Raw genomic sequence first — 19,746 nt, forward strand, 5'->3', positions numbered from 1 at the left:
ACACCAAAGCCACAGATTTGATATCATATAAAAAAGAGAGTTGTTAGACATATGATTAAGCTACAGAATTTAAGTATAGCCCATCCAGTCTAATAAAATTGTAAAAAAAAAAAAATACAAAAATCAGCATTGTTTATGAAAGTTGTTGGCACAATTATCATCGCTTTTTTAATGGAGAGAATTAAGTAATTAATAGATATTTCCTATGAGTAAAATATAAATAATCTCGATGATTCCCGAAATTAGAAAAAGTATATTATTTAATTGCAGTCATTTGATGTAATAAACAATAGAATCGTGAAACAAGCATTGTTAGATAATTTTTATTACCGTCCCTAATCACAAATTATTTAATTAACAGAAAAAACAGGTTGTTCATAGGAGGAATTTCTCATGCATGCATTTCACTACTTATGAGCTAAATTATTATGCAAACCAAAATGCGAATTATACTATGAATTTGTGAAGCTTGGTGAACAACTTTCTCTATTTACGCCCCATTATTACAAGTGGCTATCATTAATTCTATTGGAAGCCACAAACATGAATTGATGGCAGAAAATTATACCTTTCTGAATTACGTACGTTTCGATTATCGAGTCGGTTCGATTAATCTCGATTGAAGAAAAAGTCTTCTTTGATTATACAAATATTTGATTAATCGTGAAGATCAGTAAAAAAATATTTAAATAGTTTTTCAAGCATTTAGAAGATATGCATGAAATGTGCAAACCCAATTCTCTGAGTTTTCATAAACATTGCTTATTATTCTTTCTGCATAATTGAGCAAATACGTGCACCGAGAAGTTAATTAGAAATTTCACCACGTCTGAAAAGTACCTTTTTGTTTTTAAATTGTCTAGTATAACAAGATCTAATGCATCGAATTATTTTAATGCGAGGAATGTTTCTGATCGCTGTAGAATAAAGTAATCAACGCTATTTGGTATTTTCCAAAACTTAATACGTAAGATTTAGATTAGTTAGTAGAGTAATTGTAAAAAACTAAGATTTGTACTAAGTTTGATTACTTTATGAAGCAATTTTAGAGTTGTTATTATCTAACACGGTTGAGACAACATTTTGTATTTTCCTAAAATGCAATAGCAAGCATAATAAATAAAAATGTGAAGCATACTTGCATCTTTCGTGGTGAGAAGCATGCATTGAAACTTATTGATAACAGACAAATAACACACTGAGAAGGAAAAAAAACTAAACTACACTGAGAAAAAATGTATGTTTAAAACTACCAGAATGTGGTGAAATTTACATGTTTTTGGCTCTATATAAACACCAAAAAAATAAGGTAATTTTTACCGAAGTCCTTTGGTACAGACTTTTTGCCAAAATTACCAATAAAATATGGTTTTTATTACCGTGCAGCTTGTTAGTAAAGGTGGTAAAAGGTAAAATCAGCAATTTTAGCAGTGCTAATATAGTTTAAGATGACGCAAAAATTTTGATTTTTATTACCTCTATTTTATGTGGCAAACACTTGCTAACTTTGTTTCTCGTCAGTTACTTGCTTTTTTTTCCTTCGTAAGCTGTAAATTGACATTTAAAATTATAATTCTTTACATTTAAAATTATTAAAAAAAAGCATTTGCAAAAGTACAAATGCCTGGTTAAGACTGAACTAAATCAGTTACTAATACTACATCAGAGTAACCGGCCGTAACCCTGGATGCAGCTATTTATTTATGCATATTTATTTATTTGTGTGCATAAAATTGCGTTGTTTTTAAAACTGCAATGAGTTCTTAAGCTGTTCTTTGTATTTACAAAGAAACCCACTTATAATAATAAATAAATAAATAAATAATAAATAAATCCCACTACCTCATAAAAGATGGCTAACACAGTCACTCTAATATGATATATCTGATTTTAGCATCTTTAAAACACTTTAATTAAACATTTAAAGCTATCATTATTGCCCTTTCAACCCTTGATGTAATTGTGACATTATTTATTTGAATAAAAAATGGTTAACAGTCATCTAACTCCTATTAACCATATAAATGAACTGCCATTTTAAATAAACCGTAGATAGTGTAAACAGGTAGGTAGATATCTAGTTACTTTATTTACGTCGCATAATAGGCTATTAGCGACGGTCTGGGAAACATCCCTGAAGATGATGTGAAGACATGCCATCACAATTTGTGATGACCACTTCCTCAATTTAGACATATACCTGAAGGGGAAGGAGCAATTTTCTCCAGATCCCTTTACTCATCATGGTGACCGACTACGAGACTTCTGATTCTACAGATTTTACGAGCACGTGTGTCGCATCTACTCGGAGGGTCTTAATGCGGTCGAGGATCAAGCTCCAGTCTCTCCGGACCGGAGTCCGGTTCTCAAACCACTGAAGTACAACCACACATAAGTGTAAATAGATTTTTACCCTTCTATTTGGTAAGAGACAAAAGCATCAAAAGGTTTAAAATACCAAACAAATGATAATATGATTGAGAGTTCTGAAAATTATTTTGGTAATTTGATCATCATATTTAAGAGAGTGACCTCAAACATGCTAATTAATTAGTGCAGACGATACTTTATTTTTCGAAATCAGAAACAAAGACCTACTTTTCCAGAATAAACATATCTCTTTATTGACGAATTCTGATTTCTTACCCTCAAAATATAGGGGGTAGACTCAATCTGGGAAATATGGTCCCCATAGTTTGATCAGGAGAGTGGTTCAAAGTTTAGACTCCTTAATGATAATTTCACTTTTTGCGTATTTCACCATATCTCGAGAACTTTTAAAGTGAATAGAAAAATTTCTGTACACAATTATTTCATGCAAAATATAACTTTTAAAACTTGTTTATTATTTTGCTTAATAATTGTCAAAAAAAAATTGAATAATAAGGTAAACAACTTTTTACATCATTTTAAAGAATGCAATTTTAAATGGCAAAATGAAAAATTTAAACGAAATCGGTCGAATAGTTTTTGAAAAATCGATTTTTTTTTTTTAAAAAAAGAAAGCGTACATTTAAAATTTGATTTTGAGTCATACATTTGAAACTTGAGGTCACGCCCTCGAACCTTTAAGATTGAATACTAGAACGTGAGGATTCGATCATTAAATCAAAAGTTATTCAAGGTGGTTCGCTTTTTATTTTGCGCACTTTACATAATAGAGAAGTTAAAGAAGCTCTGACTTAATGATATTCTGGGAATCGAACTCGAATGTCTTTTATTCACATTCTTTTGGAAGCTGGTAATACCTTATCTACTACAGACATTAAACCATTTCAACATCTCAATGCGGTGAAAAGTCAAACAAAATTTCCTAATGACAGTTCATCACGTGCCACAGATAATGTCCATTTCTTCAACTGGACGGGTTAGCCAAATCTTATCGAAAATCTATCAATTTAGCTTCCTTCCAGAAAAGTGTGGCTTTTGGATTAGACTTCTTGTAACATTATTCTATTTTTCATGCGGAGCACGTAGCATTCGCAGCAGCCGACACCTCCCAGACAATTGTTTTAATACGAGTTCGAAACAATAGACTATGTCAAAAATGGGCTAAAAATCAAATGCAAAGAAGTGCTTTTAATCTCAATGAGACGGCTTCTATCCTTCATTATAAAAATGAATCAGATATTTTGAACAATATGAAAACTTAGACAAAGCATTTGAGAAAAATTTGAAACTTTGATAACATTCATACAATTGTTAAATAAGCACAAAGAATAATATAAGACTTTCAGTAGAGTATTAATTGATTTCTCGAAATTTTAAAAAAAAATTGTTTTGTTGAATATCAAGTATGTGTGTTACTTTTAAAAACGTAAACATACTGATAATGCGAAATTTATTGTTTACAAAAAATATTAGATAATGTCTTGAAGTAGTTACATATTAAAATGTTAGTAAAAGTAGTAAACACCTCATTCCAATATTGGTTTATCTCTATTTTGCCATTAGTAGAACTTTTTAATTTAATAAAATATTTCAATTAGGTTTTATCTTGTATAGTACTTGATCATAACATAGAAAAGTACTTTTTTGATTGTTATCTTTTATCTTGATATTTATAAAAGTGTATCGTATTTTATCAGGTGAGGGGAACAAAGCTTTTTCGATTTTATACACGAAGAAAATAATTCCGGTAAAATTACCATACTGTATGGTAATGACATTTCTGGTTAAAAAAAAATCCATAATTTTGGTAATAAAACCAAAATATATGTAAATTAAGTCATTCATTTGGTAATTTTTCCGTTCATATGGTAACAGTTTACTGAAAACTCTAGATTTCAAAATTACTGTTATAAATTTGTAAATATGTGTATAATTTTGCAAATATTCTTTTGTTATTAGCTTAAGTATCTCAGACAAACCTTAAATAGACATTTTAATTACAAAAGTTTTAAGGAATTCGCATAATTCTGTAGTTATTTAGAGAGAAAATAACGCTTAGTGCATTTCTTATGAAAAATTCGGTTTGGCGACATTTTTAACCTGATAATAATTTTGGCAACTTGGTAATATTTAACTACCATTTTGACAGTGAAATGATAGTTCTGGAAAATTGTAGTTTCGAAACGTTTACATTAGCGTTACAATTGTAGTTTCGAATATTTACGTCTACGGAGTTATACGAGAATTGTCTAGTCTAGATTCATGTCGAAAGTTCCGGAGACTCGTCGCCAAGCCTATATAAATACACAGTGTGTCTTCTTATAACCACACATTTAGTGAAAAATACAAAACTGTAAAGTAAATTTAACCAAATAAATCGCTATGCTTTAAGGTATTATAATAAAGTTACCACATATTACGCCTTTTATCAAATTTTATCATATTTTATTATAAATGTATCAAAATAATTTCCAAAGCGCATCAGCAAAATTACCAGGGTATTTCGTGCTCCCGTAGAGCCAGAAATATGGTAAATTTTACTATATTCTGGTAATTTCGACATGCTATTAATGGCATTTCTGGTAAAATGGTAATAGGAAACATTCTGGTAATTACTGACATTTCTGGTAAAAAAATTAATTCCGGTAATAAAACCAAAATATACGGTATTTAAACTATTCTATTAGGTATTTTTCCCGTTTATATGACAACAGTTTACCAGAAATTATTGTTTTCAAAATTAAATCTCTTATTACCACACATTTACTAAAATATACAAAAATGAAAAGTAAGTTTAACAGAATTAATGATTTTTATGCCATGCTCTGAGATATCATGATAAAATTACCAAAATTTTCGCAATGGTTACCAAATTTTATCACATATTATAACACTATACTTTATTGTTAATTTTATCAAAATTATTATTAAAGAGCTTTGGTAAAAACTACTGAACTTTTTGGTGAGCCTATAGCCAGAAATACAGCAAATTTGGTATTTTTGACTATATTCTGGTATTTTTGACCATGGTTTTTTTCTCATTGTAGAATGTTTTTTTTATTGTCCAAAACATTTTATACTAACTTAAATAGTAGTTCAAAAATCTAGTATGTAAACAAATCTAAAAAAAAGTAAAATCAATTTGGTACAAAGTAAAAAATTAATCAAATGTTAAAAAAAAGAAATTGATCTTCTGACATTTTTATTTATTTCAGAAAACTTTTTTTCGATATTTCAGTTGCCAAACATCCCCTTATACAAACCTGTTGCATTAAGGTGATTAAACTACTTTCTTTATTCAGACGAAATCAGTTCTAATTCCTTATACGAAAAGTTCACGTTCTATTATTAAATTTGAAACATTATCAGATACTTGGCATAAATTGCGACATCTTCTCACTTTCTTTTACGGATGAATAATTATTATATTAGGATAAAAATAAAAAAATGAATGCTACATAGTTGGTCACAGTAATTAGGAATAAAAAATAAATATATATCAATTGCGTTGAAGCTTATAATAGAAACAGTGATAATTCTCACAGTTTAATAGCAAAATGGTAGCTGGTACCGAAACTCTCTATTAATCTGCTAATTCAAAATTTCCTCTTAAGTGTTGTAATAGCTTTTTCATTTCCCATAAGGAAATAAAATTAGCTGACCCAAGTGTAAAACTTGGAAAAATTGTACTTAAATAAAAAATTCCCGCTTTAATATGCTAATTTTTCAAAGCAATTAAAATATTACAAAAAATCTGTGTTTGTATACCCAATTCATTAAGTTTGTGCATCAATGTGAAGGCAAGTAATTTTTTTAAAGAAATTAATGTGGATATAGATACAATATTTGTAGTAAATGAAGACAATTGTTATGGAGGGAATTTTAATGGGATAAAAAAATAACCTAAAAAATGCAAATTGAAATTTCTTTTTGTTATTTTTACTTAAAGAAAAGTTTCAATGACAGAATGTAATTATTTTCAGATTATATATAATTTCGGGGATTTTAACAATTTATATCCGATATTTACAGATATCTATTAAAAATTATGAATATTATTTCAGATATTATATGTTTACTGATATTTAATATACCCTTTCCATAATAATGATTAGTGATTATTCTTGAACAATAGGCTTTATTTTTTGAGAACTCACTGTATATATGGGTGCGTAAGTCGATAAAGTAGTACATTCGTTGATCGTGAAATATCGATACATTCTAAAGAATATGAACAACTCTGTATCAATTTATCTATTTCAAAAACTGTTTTCAATACGTTACATACAATTAATTTTGCATTTTTTTCTCATCAAATTTTCTTTACATATAAAGCTTTTTTAGAAAACAATACTTTAAATTGTGTTCTGAAAAAAAATTAAGAAAAAGAAAAGTTAAATAACGATAATTTATTCAAAAATACCATAAAACTTCTAAAATGAATGAAAACTTTTGAAATTTACCATAAAGTTACAAATTTAAATATTCCAGTAAATCTGCTGTGTCGGATTCTGTAACTTTAGCAGTGATGTTATGGGGATACCACTGTGCAATAGATTCTACATACATTATCCTCATCTGTTATCCTATCCTTCGAAATTCCATGCTTTTCAAAAGATTTTACTGTACCACATTTTGCAACGTGTTTAGTATCATTTGACACATGAAGCGTTACGCATACAGCAGCGCGGGAATTTCCTGTTTTTTTAAGTGTTTTTGATGCGAAATATTTTTAACTCGTAACAATTTTATATACTTTTTTTTTTAAATTTTAGAAATGTTCATATTTTATTTTTTCAGCAATCGACTTGGTCTAATCGACAAAGTATCCTTACATTCGATCGACAGTGATCGAATGGGAAGATACTTTTACACCGGGGTTTACGGTAATTTTTTTTTAATACAGTTTAACGATTGTACTAAGCACTGATGCATAAACTTTACTGTGCTAAAAATTGCTCTCTTTTTATTTTAATGAGAGAAAATAAACTTTTATGAGGAAATTATGTAAGTGCTGTTCGGTTTATCACAAAGTAAATATTTCTGAAGATTTTTATGGATAAGGCTTGATTTTTGGATAAATATTTCTCCTTTTTTTTCTGTTACAACATAGAAATTATAAGCTTTGCATGACATAATTGTTCTGAATAAGCTATGAGCGTGGAAGAACTAAAATAATAAATTAAAAGTGTCACAAGCATTAAGAAAACGTTTTACTCTGAATTAACTTACTTTAGAAACAAAAATACAGCAAAATAAACTTGTGGTATCAGATGACTTTAGAAATATTAATTTGGTGACGTAGTCTACGAATGCTGTCACGTTAAAGTTGTTCATTGAATTTATCTGACATAGCGAATAAAAAATAATTAAATATTAAAGTAGCTGCAAAAGACTTTTTTTTATTCAAATAGAGCTATAAGCTTGCAAATATCACTGATCTGTTTATATATATATATATATATATATATNCGAAGTTCAACATTGATAGTTATAAACTCAAAAATGGGTCGGTGGTTGTATATATATATATATATATAATACTATCTTACACGAAATTATTTTATTATTTTTTGAACTCATCCCTAGTATTAATATCTTTAGTTTGGAACTTTATCACATTTTTATAATTTAGAATGTTAAATAAAACTAGTGATGTTGAATAAACCTTCATATTAGAACATAAAAGATTTTAGCTCATATTCTATAATACTATAATTTCCAAATTACATTATAAAAACTTCAAAATAAGTTTATAGCTCTGTTTTATTTTTCCTGCTAAAGATTAATTCAAACGGAAAAGTGACAAACTCGAACCTGTATAATTCTTAGTTTCCATAAATGAGCTAACCATTTACAAATGAATACAAATACAGGCATACTAATTGTAGATTTTACCAGTAAATGAAGTATTTAAAGTCTTATATATAACAAGTTTTCTTCAAATAGTACATATTTATAACATTGACTTCTTATTAACAAGTTTTCATAAAGTGTAATTTAAATATCTGAAAAGTTTTTATAAAGTGCAAATTGGAGTATTCTCTAAGGGTAAATAGATGACAATGATTCTTATATTATTTCAAATCTTATCTTAATTATTTTTCTTTAATTTCCAAGATTAAGACAGTTAATTTCTTTAACTAAGTGTCGTGAATTAAAAATTCTTTAAAAACTTCATCATTAAATAAATATTAGTTTTTTTAAATTCTTTACTATAATATTTTTTAAATAGAATAATATAATATTATAAAAAAACAACAAAGGAAAAATCAAGTTTCAAACTAGATTGAGCAATTTTGAAGTTACAAACAAAGTTGCATTCATTTAAGAAATAATAAAAGTGTAACAGTTTTTTGTAATGTGATCTTTCTACCACCTTTAACCTACAATGGACTTACAAAAATCATCAAAAGTTTTAAGAACAATAGAAATCAAATTGAGTTGTTATAGCCCTAAGTCATTTGATATCGAGATATATCATGCTTTCAGATAAAACAATAGTTCAAATAAATTATATTTTGAAAAAAAAATATTAACCTAACTATAACATGTCATTAGTTTGGAAATTGCATACTATACACAGTGAAAAAGGATGAAAAGTGAAAATCTTAATAACTTTTGATTTAATGATCGAGTTTTCCCATACTAGGCAATATGAATGGTTCGAGAATTCAACCTCAAATGCTAAATTTAAACAAAAAATAATTTTAACAGGAATTAAGGCTGTCAATTTTTTATTAGGACTTCTTTTAACTCAATTTCTCTTTTGGCGTATTTCGTTATGTCTCAGGAACTTTTAAAATGAATCGTAAGACCTTTGCACACAATTATAGAACTCTTTCATCCAAGGTTTATTCTAGGTAAAAATTAATATTTGTAATTATATGTTGTTGTTTTTTATTATTTAATTTGCTTACGGTAAAATCCATTTTACCGTAAATTCAATTTCTACTGTAATTTTTACAGTATTATTTATTTAATTAGAACGATTCAATAACTTTATAGTAATTATTACCTGTAAAAATTGCGGTATGTCAGATTTTTGTTTTGGTAAAAATCCTCCGGTAAAAATGGATTTTACGGTAAAAAATACCAGCTCCCTGAGTACCGGAACTTTTTATCGTAATTTGATCCCGAATTTTTTACGATGTACGTTTTCTTTTGAACTCTCATCCCTTTAAATCTTACCAACAAGTTTTTATATAATAAATTTAAAAATTAAGATCTTGTAAAAGGAAAATGCAAACAAACATCCCATTAAATCGTACCTACAAGTTTTTGTATAATAAATTTGAAAATTAACATCTGGTATAAGAAAAATGCAAACAAGCCTATACATGAAAGTCAGATTTAACCTGAACATTTAATTAAAAACAGTGAAACATTTTAGCAAACAAAATTCATTAAAAACTAACACAAAATTATAGCTTATTTAGAACGAATTCTCAAGGAAGTAAATATTAGCTACATTGTAATTAAACTGATACAGATTTCTAATAATTTAATCAGTTAACAAAAAAAAACTTTTTAATAACAAAAATTTTTTTATTTAAATATAAAAAAATATGAACTTGTAAATATAAAAACTTCATTCGCTTCCACAATTATTAAGATAAAAAAAAAGTCAACTTTTCCCACCTTTTTTAAATTTTTACTGCAAATGACGTTTCTACATTATCAAGTATGTATTTCCGCTTCGATTTCTAGGGTTTATTTATTTAAGGATAGTATTTTTTCACTCATTAGAGGACATGCTTCTTTGAGCTTTAAAAAAAAAAAATACAATTTTCACTGTTTTGAGATACATTGGACTTCGTATAAGTTTTTTTTTTACGAAGTTAGTTCGAAAATATTTATCACTATGTCAAGCCCTATTATTACTAAGTCCAACAGGTGATGTCAATGCACTTTCTTTTCGAATTCGTCATCAGCCTACTTAATTTTACGCAATTCTAAAATAACAATTAAAATTTTTAAACCTTTGAACCTTTAAAGTTCAAGTTAAAGCAAATAGCTTCCAGCTCTAGCCATGAAAAAACATCCTCTCTCTCTCTCAAACATAACATGATGCTTCCCTTGCAGGTGTAACATTTGATCAGCATATTTCACCCACACAAAGTTTAGCTTAGAATTTTGGTGTCAAAGATCAAGCAAGAGTTTCGTGACTTGAAAACACAAATACAGCATTTTATGAAGTGCAGCCGAACAGAATGATTATTCATACAGGAAAAAAACTGGAAAAATAATAATGTCTAAAAAAAAACTAATACTTTCTTTACACGAAAGTGTCAAAGGGCAATTCACTCTCTTTTTCATACAATATTAAATCTACTTCTAATGTTATGCCCTATTCGAAATGTTTTGTAATTACAGATGCTGAAATTATTTATTATAAATTGAAACTCTGTAAAGAGAAATAACTATAGCATTATAATAATGACATCCTTTGATGTAAATAAGTAAAATGATATCTAAGGGATACAGTTCAGAAAAGCGCAGCTGAATTTTATATTTATGAACCAATTCCTATAAATAATCTTTGTTTCCCATCATCTTGATCTATAAATAAGAATTAAATCTTAAATGGTAATGAAACGATTTACTTGTTTTTATGCCGTACAGTGCTGCGAACACCGTAATAATTTAGTTCATCAATAAACATGTTAAAGAAAGAACAAAATACTATAACTAAATATTGAACCGGTTTCGGAGAAGAAATTTCTATTTAGTACTGCTTTAAAATAATTTTGCAGAAGAAACATTCATCATGCGTCCAAAGGTTTTTGTCTTGCGTTTCATAGCGGATGCTGAGAAAAAAATTTGGATAGAAAATAAGAAGAAAAAGAAAACTTGTCAGATATTGTTAATACAGTAAAATAGTGAAAATAATACATGTTCTTATAGCTGTATGGATTTGACAGTTTGAAAGAATTTTTCAAAGTTATATTTATGCCCCTAAAACAAACAAACAGAACTTAATTTTGAATCATTTTTACTTAAACGAAAATTCTATTTCCATGAACAAATTAAGCATGTTCTATTTCGCAAATAGACACCTCTGTCCTTGATCAGCTATGTTCAAGATTATCTTAAACAATAGATTTTATGTAATCCAAAAAATAGAAACCAAGCACGTAAGTTGAAATTAGTAGAAAATATGAAATAGCTAATCACACCATGAAAAACCTCAAAAAATGGGTACACATGATTCACTAAGTAAAATTCTTTATTTAGTAAACATTTTAAAAAAATCACACATAAAAAAATAAACTGGCGAAAATTGGTATTGTATTATTACATATTAGTTTAATAAAAAATTATTTATCATAAAAGCGAAAATTTTGCAACAGCCTGTTGTGGGCCTAGGGAGTAATGGAGGTCAAAGCATCACAATTTCGTGACCAACGACATGCTACTAGCAATGTGGTCAGCATTCCGCACCAACCTCCGTTACTTCTCAGTTAAACCGGTACTAATCGATCAGCGTGGATATCATTCCACCGCCCGGGATCGAACCCTAGTAGTACTTCTCAATGACAGCTCAGAGCCTTAACCACTGAGCCATCGCTACGCATGGAAGTATTATAGTTTTAAACTAATTTATTAGAAATTTACTTAGTTAGTATTTATTTATTTCTCATTTCTAGGTTTTAAACTAAGTTTACTAATAAGAATTTATTTAAGATCTTTTAATGAAACTTTTCAGAAAATTTTCTGCATGTCATTATTATTCTTTTTAATGAACGGCAATCTGTTTGTGTGCCATTTCTTAGATTAGATTTCTTATATTTATTAGCTGATTATCATTATAATAAATTCAATGCATTCTTATTATGTATTCAATTACTATAATTCAAAGCATTCAACAAATATTTGGTAGTAAAAACGAAACAACGTAAAATATTTTAAGTAATTTCGTCAAATCCTGTCATTGTTATCAGTTAAAAATATTTTGTTTCATTTGCTTTTTAAAACTTATGCATATTATTTAGAGTATTTTAATATAGTTTGCACTTAAAAATGTGGATATCTGAAAAGCTATGTGTATTAATCAAAAGATTAGACAGTATTTTTTTGAAATTTTCTTCAATCAGTCAGACAAGTTTCTTCCACAATTTCAAAATTACTGACGGTTAATTTCAAAATCCTCTTTTTTTTTTTTTTTAAATTTACTGAAAATTTTATTTCAGCCATTTTTGCGTCGACAGATTTACTAGAAATTGTTTATCATAATTGCTTTGTGATGTTTCTTTTTTTTTTGTTACAGTCCTTTTAAGTGTTAAATAATTTTTAAAAAAATAATAATTAATAAAGTATTTTGGATTAGGCTCATTCCGTTATAAAACTAGTTTCTTTTAGCTAATTTTGAAGAAGAAAAAATGTAAGAAAGCTTCTATTAGCTCAAAATGTTTCAAAATGCAATACACTGAAAAATTCCAGATCAAATTATGGAATAAAGTTCCGGGGCTTTGGGTGCATCATTCGTAAATTTCACCGTAAAAACTAGTTTCATCGTTAATTATTATGCCGTAAATGTTACAGTAATATTTATTTAATTGGATTGATTCAGTGATTTTATGCTAATTATTACTGTAAAAATTACGATATATCAGATTTTTTGTTCCTTGATATGATCGGGTCCAAAAAAGGATTTTACTATTAAAAAAGTACCGCCAATCTGAGCACCTGTATTTTCTACCGCACTTTGAACCAGAATATTTTACAGTGTAGACTTACCAAAGAAAAAAGTTCAAAGAATTGTTTTAGACATTAAAATTAAATTAAAAGTTCAGTTAACGCCTCAGCAATCTTAAAAATAGCTTCTTGAACAAATACTCTTACAATATTGTGTATAATGGTATTTTTTTTAAAAATAAATAAATAAACCGAATTCATCGGAATTTTTTTTTCTTCTATTTTTTCAGCCAAATAATTTGTATTAGTATTCAGGAAAGGCCAAAAAATAACTTATCAACCACGAGATCTGATCACGGCCTTTTGATGATCGTGCAAATTTATCTTCAAGTTAGTTACACATCGTTTGTTGGGCATTGGCTTCCAACTAAGTTGGATGAACTTCTGCTTTTGGACTGAACTTTCTCATACTCATTTGTTATATTTTGAATATTCGGATATTAAAGAATATTTATTTTTCAATAATGCGTCTAGTGTTATCGACATTTAAATATTTCGGTAAATCCTTTGTCGTACTTCATATTTTAATAAAACTTACTTGAGACTATTTTGCTTTCAAATTGTCCTTCTATCGTCCCAAAATCATTTGTTATAATTTAATTTTGTGGGTTGCAAAATGATATTTGTTACTAAATATGCATTGAAAGATCTTCCACGTTGCTTGGTAAGTCTACCTTCTAACTAAAAACTTTTATCCATACAGATTTGAAATTATTTTGAATCTTGATCCTACTCATACTCATTTGTTGAATATTCAAATGTTAAAACAATATTTCTTTCTATAAATGTTTATGTTATTCTTATGAATGTTGTTCTTTTTAAAACCATATCTACGACCATGCTTAACTTTTTTAATCAAACTTACTAGAACTATTATAATATTAAGTTTACAGTAAAATATTATGTTCAAATACCCTAACTGTGCTTGTGAATATCATAAAATGTCTGAGCAAACACTATTTTAATTAGATTTCGAACCAATATTTTGTTTATATCTACTCGTTAAACTGACAAATTTTGTCAGAGAACGCTAATTTTAAAGTTTAAAACATCAAGTTTTTTCCGCACACTAATCGACTATTTTTATTGCTTGGAATGCCTTTAGGAACAGTGTTTAAAGAATTGAAGCCATTTAAAAAAATATAACGAATAAATTCTTGGTTTTTCGTTTAATTAAAGAAAAATGCTTACAAATTAAAACCAACCGAGATGTTCCTGTAAAATTATAAGTTATCTGGTAAAAAAAAAAAAAAAAAAAAAAAAAATAATTGCTCTTAAATAAAGATTTTAAAAATATTGTATTCTGCAGTGCATGTTGAAAAGCATTTCATATCTTATCACATACGCCTTTACAATCACATCAAATAGTTAAAACATATGGTTCCAATATTTTTACGAAAAATTTTAAACTACTGCTTAAAAATCTCTTTATAATTAATAATTTATTGCAGGAATTTGATGATATGAACTTTATTTTATGATACTTATATAGTAAAGTTAGCGCAGCATTGCGAACTAGAAATTTGAAAGAAAGAACAAATCCAAAAGTTGTTTTTTTGAAACATCAAAATAAAATGTAATTTTTTTCCCTATATTAATTATTTGTTCTTAACGGGACACCTGCAAGTGACGTAGTGTGGGTATCTCGTTGATTGGTTGGTCAAACGTGACATTTGTTTACGTTAGCAACTGTTCTTTCCATTCTATTTTAAGTAAGCCAAGACCTTCAAGTATTAATTCTCTTAAGTGACGCATTCTAGATTCTTTCACAAAGAATTCAATCATTTCACAAGTATTTCAATTCTTTCACTACATATTTCTTACTTAACACAAAGAAGTCATGTAGAACATAAACAAACAAATTATGAATCGAAGATGCCAGGTACACAGAACAAAACTATATCACATTTGCAATGAAATACATTAACAAATAATAAATCTGAGTCAAGTAAAAGATATATATGAGAAAGAATTAAATTTCATCAAATTCTATGTGCTATACGGTGTTGTATTTAATTACCTTCACGATACTTAACATTCTAACTTATGTGGAGAAACTTAGCTCCACTGTTTGCTTACATACGATTAGCTGGTGCTGACTTTAACTGTCACATGTGTGGGTATCCGTGATGCATGTTATCCTTACACAGTTAAGAGGAGCTATACTGCGGGAGAAACCTTATTTTTCATCGGAAATTCTATTTCACCTCCATAAGTAATTTAAAGTACAGAAAAAGTGAGTTTAGCTGAAACTTACAGTGCAAGGCATGAAGTTAAATTGCTGAAAAGAAATTTTCAAAGTTCAAAATGAAAACAAATTATGAGAGGATAACTTGGGATTACGCATTGGAAAAGTTATCTTCCAATAAGTTGCTTGCATTTTGACATTTTAAATTTTTTTTTTCGGCAATTGAAACTATTTCATAGCTTAATCTAGATTTTCCTGAACTTACTTTTCCCATACTTTAAATTTTAAATTAGTTAAGGAGGTGAAAATGAATTTCCTATGAAAAGTTTCTTTTTGCGGAATAGCACATCCTCTTAAACTGGTTATCAAATAACCGATGAAAAAAAATTCTTTCCTCCTTGTTCTTGGCGATGTTCTCTTTATTCAGCTTTTAAATTTCTATTAAAAACAAGTTAAAAGATGTTTTATACAAGGAATGTTAGCAATGTCCTCCATTTGCATGTTTAAGTGTTGTAATGAGCAAATAATAAATCCTTTTTTTTTTCAATTTATTCAAAAATTCGACTGATTGCGCAATCATGCACGAAATATTAAAGTATTTATTCTTCAAACACTTTAACAATCTACTTTTTAAGTATTAAACAAAATTTTTCTCCACGTATCTTCTAAACAAACCATTTTATATTTCGTATAAGAACTTTTATTGCATATAAAAAGTGAGGATATCACCATGATGTTTCACCTGTAAAAGAGGCGTTACTCATTTATTCCTTTCGGTTTTTCCCTGATCAGTCATTATTATTTAACAACTAAAATTACGATAGTAAAGTCTACTGATATAAAAACGTAAAGATTAGAAAAAGAAAAAAAAGCTAAATCGTTCCTTATCAACTTTTAACTTTTTATTCTATTTTTAGTTTTTGCTATTCATCTTTGTAAGTCAAAACATCATCAGTTTAAGAAATGGTTATAATCGCAACCAGTTTGTGTATGCACGAGAAATTTTTTTAGGTATGAGCCTAATGAATAACTAAAGACAGAATTCATTAAATATAACTATTGATTATTTATTGTTTTATATTTTCCCCAACTTCATTTTCTTTAATTAATATGTGGTCAGAAGTGATACCTACTGTTATAAAAATCGGCCTCGTATAAGAGTAAAGTAAACAAAAAGAAGAATCACAGTTGTAATTTTGGCTCGCACCAGAAATAGAATAATGAAGTTCTACAGAAGATTAATATTGTTATCCATTACCACGAATTCCGTTTAACATTTGTATATCAAGAAGATTGACGTAACTGGAGTACGCAGACAAAACAAAGAAAAATATTTTTTTTTCTCCAAATTTTCTTCAATTATTAAGATATTTTTCCGCTTTATCCCTCATCGGTGTTCAAAATGAAGAATACTATTATCAAAGAACAATCGTAGAGTTTCGAGGGCAAAACAAAAATTCACTCAAAATCACTGAATTGTTTATTCATTATTTTGTCTTCCGCCAAGAAAATGAATATTCTAATGTTTTTGGCACGCTTGGCATGTTTCCCTTTCTTTCTAAAAACCATCAACAAGTCACGCATAATCATATTTCGGGTGTTTTTCGGAAATCGAAGAGTTTCACCTATGTTTTGATGACCTACATTTTCTATTCATCCGAAACGATGCGAAGGATGACTAACTGCTTTTAGTGCTCATCTTCATTGTTGATGACCTTCCTTTTCGACTAATTAGGCACGAGCTCAGAAAATGTGTTTATTTATCCTATAATTTCATTAACACTTTCCACGAATTTTAAAGCAGTATCTTAACTAGATTCATGTTATTATGAATTATTGCGTTTCATATTATTACGAAAAGTACAAAAGAAAAATAGCTGCGTAATATTAATGTTTTAAAAAGAAAGATGAACTTTCAAATTTTACGCAACTTACAGTTCTACGACCATGACTTGTTACTTAAATACATTCTTAAAAGTGGAGATGCAAGCTAGAATTTGGTTTTGATTACGGAATACGAGAAAAAATTTTGAAAACTACTGAAATTTTCATTTGCAAGCTTTTTAAAATGATTAAATTTTTTTTTTTTTGCGTATATTTTTAACTGGACAACCAAACCCTTACCTAAATAACTTTTTTGCAATTATAAAGCACCTTCTAATTTTTCCGTTTTTACAGGAACTTATTTGTTTGTCCATAAATTAAATTTTAAATGCGTGTATAATAACTTTTATGTATGAATATAAGTAAAATAGCTCTGATAGTTTTACAACCTTAGATTAAAAATTTTCATTGTTTCAAGGGGTAAAATGTAATTTACGAAATATCAATGGAAGCTTTCCCATTTGAATATTACCGAGGAAATTCCACGGAAAAACTATCACCCTTTCTATTGATAAATGGCTAACTATGGAAAACATGCACACAGATTGACATCCCTAAATATGTCTGATTTTATCAACTGAACATATTTAAAATGGAAAATTATAAAGCGATTCTGATTACTTTTCAATTCGTTTTCCGGTGTTTTTTTTTTCTTCTAATTTTAAAGTTTTATTTACGAATGAAATTAGGTATATCTAGATATCAAACTCTCAAAATATTTATTTATTTATTTTAGTAAATCGGGTTATAAATTATTTTCCCGCGTATTTTACCAATTATTTAAAATTTATTTGTTTTAAAATCAATTAACCGTAATTTGTATACAAAAAATTAAATCAAGAACAGTGTTTTTCTCTACTAAAATGGTGTTAATAATCTATATTCTATAATGCTATAATTTGCATAGATTTATCAATTTAGAATAAGTCAATTTAAATTTAAAGGTAAAAAATTGTTTTTTAAAATATATACTTAAAGAACTTTAAAAAAAATCAGTTTGGTGACACGAAGTCTGCTGTTATAATGTTAATTTGCTATTATAATAATGCAAACATTACGTTCAAAGCAATCATTACATTCCATGCGAAAAATATTACGTTAGCTTTCAGATTTTATTAAATTTTTAAAAAAAAATTTGCTATATAAATTTTCTTACCCAAAATATGTTTTGGTATCTCATATTCAAGTAAAAAAGTTAATATTAGAGAAAATGCACTTTAAAAAAAAAAAATATTCTTCATAAAAATTATTTTTTCTTAAAAATATTAAATTTCAAGTCTCTTAATCTTTCTAATATATTATTTTACAGTAATAGTTTGTAAGACGCACAAAGTGTAATTTTAATATTTTTCTCCAAGATAAATTCTCTTAAACATTAACATTAGGAGAAAACCACGTATAGAAGTTTTACATATGTACATTTTTTTAGCATAGATAAGCAGAAACTATTATGTGTTGAATATGCCGAGATCTTTTCCGGAACTGATAGTGTATTAGTAGAACTATATCAATATATTTTTTAAATGTTCGCTTTCAAGTACTATAATTAATTTTTTTTAATCCAGCCAACTTCAAAAAAGAAAAAAAAACATTAAATAACTTTTGATCTATAATAATCAGATTTTAAGAGGTTATGGGGGGTTTGCCATAAAAATGTTAATTAACTAGTGCAGAAGTTAAGATATCAGGCACAAAAACGTATTTTTATGAATAAATATGAGACTTTTTGTTTTGTTTTGTTTTTAACTTGAATTCATATAAGTTATTTTTTTAAATGTTTTAACTGTTTAATTTTTGTTTCAGAAATCAACTTCAGCACAGAGTACAAAATTTTTTATTGAAATGTTGCTCTTTCAACGATGGAGATGATTTTATTGAGATAAGTCGTCATAAAAGTAAATACATGTTTTTATCTGTTATAATACCTTTTGTTTTAAGTATAGTTCCTTGTATTAGTTATTTAAATATCGGTTACAATTATTTAAATATGTATTTGTTAGAAAAAATACTATTTAACAATCACCTGACCTGATATTAAATGTGTCAAAAAAATTACAAAAACAAATGCTTTTTTTCGTTTCCTTTATCAACCATTCAAATTGACTTTTAGTACGTGAAAATCCAATCATTAGATCAAACAATATATAGGGTGTTCGTTTATACATATTTCTTTAAGTTTTCTACTTATAAATTATGTAATGATACAGAGATCACAATTTATAAATAGGTGAACTAAAAAATTTTTTTAATACTATTCAATTCTCTTAAAAGAATTGGAAAGTAAGCAACTTTTACCGGCTTATCTTTGCCTCTCATTGAGAAGTCAAAAAAAGACCATTAACTAAAATAAAAGAAATTGCAACAGGTGTTGCGAAGAAATTCTTCGCACCTGTGACATTTGTCAGTGTAACCTATCTGAAACGATTTATTTATCACTTAAGGAACATTAAAAGTAGCTGAAGCCATTTGTTAAGCAATCGACCGTAACAGCCGGAACTAGGAACATCGCTACCAGGACAAAATCTTGATGTTCGTGCTTGTCCATTTAATCCGGAATGTTCCGGCGATGGTTTTATTGAAAATAA

At 27.6% G+C, this 19,746-nt stretch overlaps 1 protein-coding gene across 1 annotated transcript in view; it reads left to right on the forward strand.

The window, feature by feature from the left end:
* The window catches only part of LOC107448738 (uncharacterized), a 50,276-nt gene that overhangs the window by 18,979 nt on the left and 11,551 nt on the right, over positions 1-19,746 (forward strand). Inside the window, exon 2 of the mRNA XM_016064043.4 lies at positions 18,965-19,056. The gene's annotated coding sequence lies outside the window, so the exon portion shown is untranslated. The remainder of the gene's footprint in view (positions 1-18,964; positions 19,057-19,746) is intronic.

The sequence above is a fragment of the Parasteatoda tepidariorum genome, chromosome 1 (genome assembly GCF_043381705.1).
Source record: "Parasteatoda tepidariorum isolate YZ-2023 chromosome 1, CAS_Ptep_4.0, whole genome shotgun sequence".
In the NCBI taxonomy this organism is placed as follows: domain Eukaryota; kingdom Metazoa; phylum Arthropoda; class Arachnida; order Araneae; family Theridiidae; genus Parasteatoda; species Parasteatoda tepidariorum.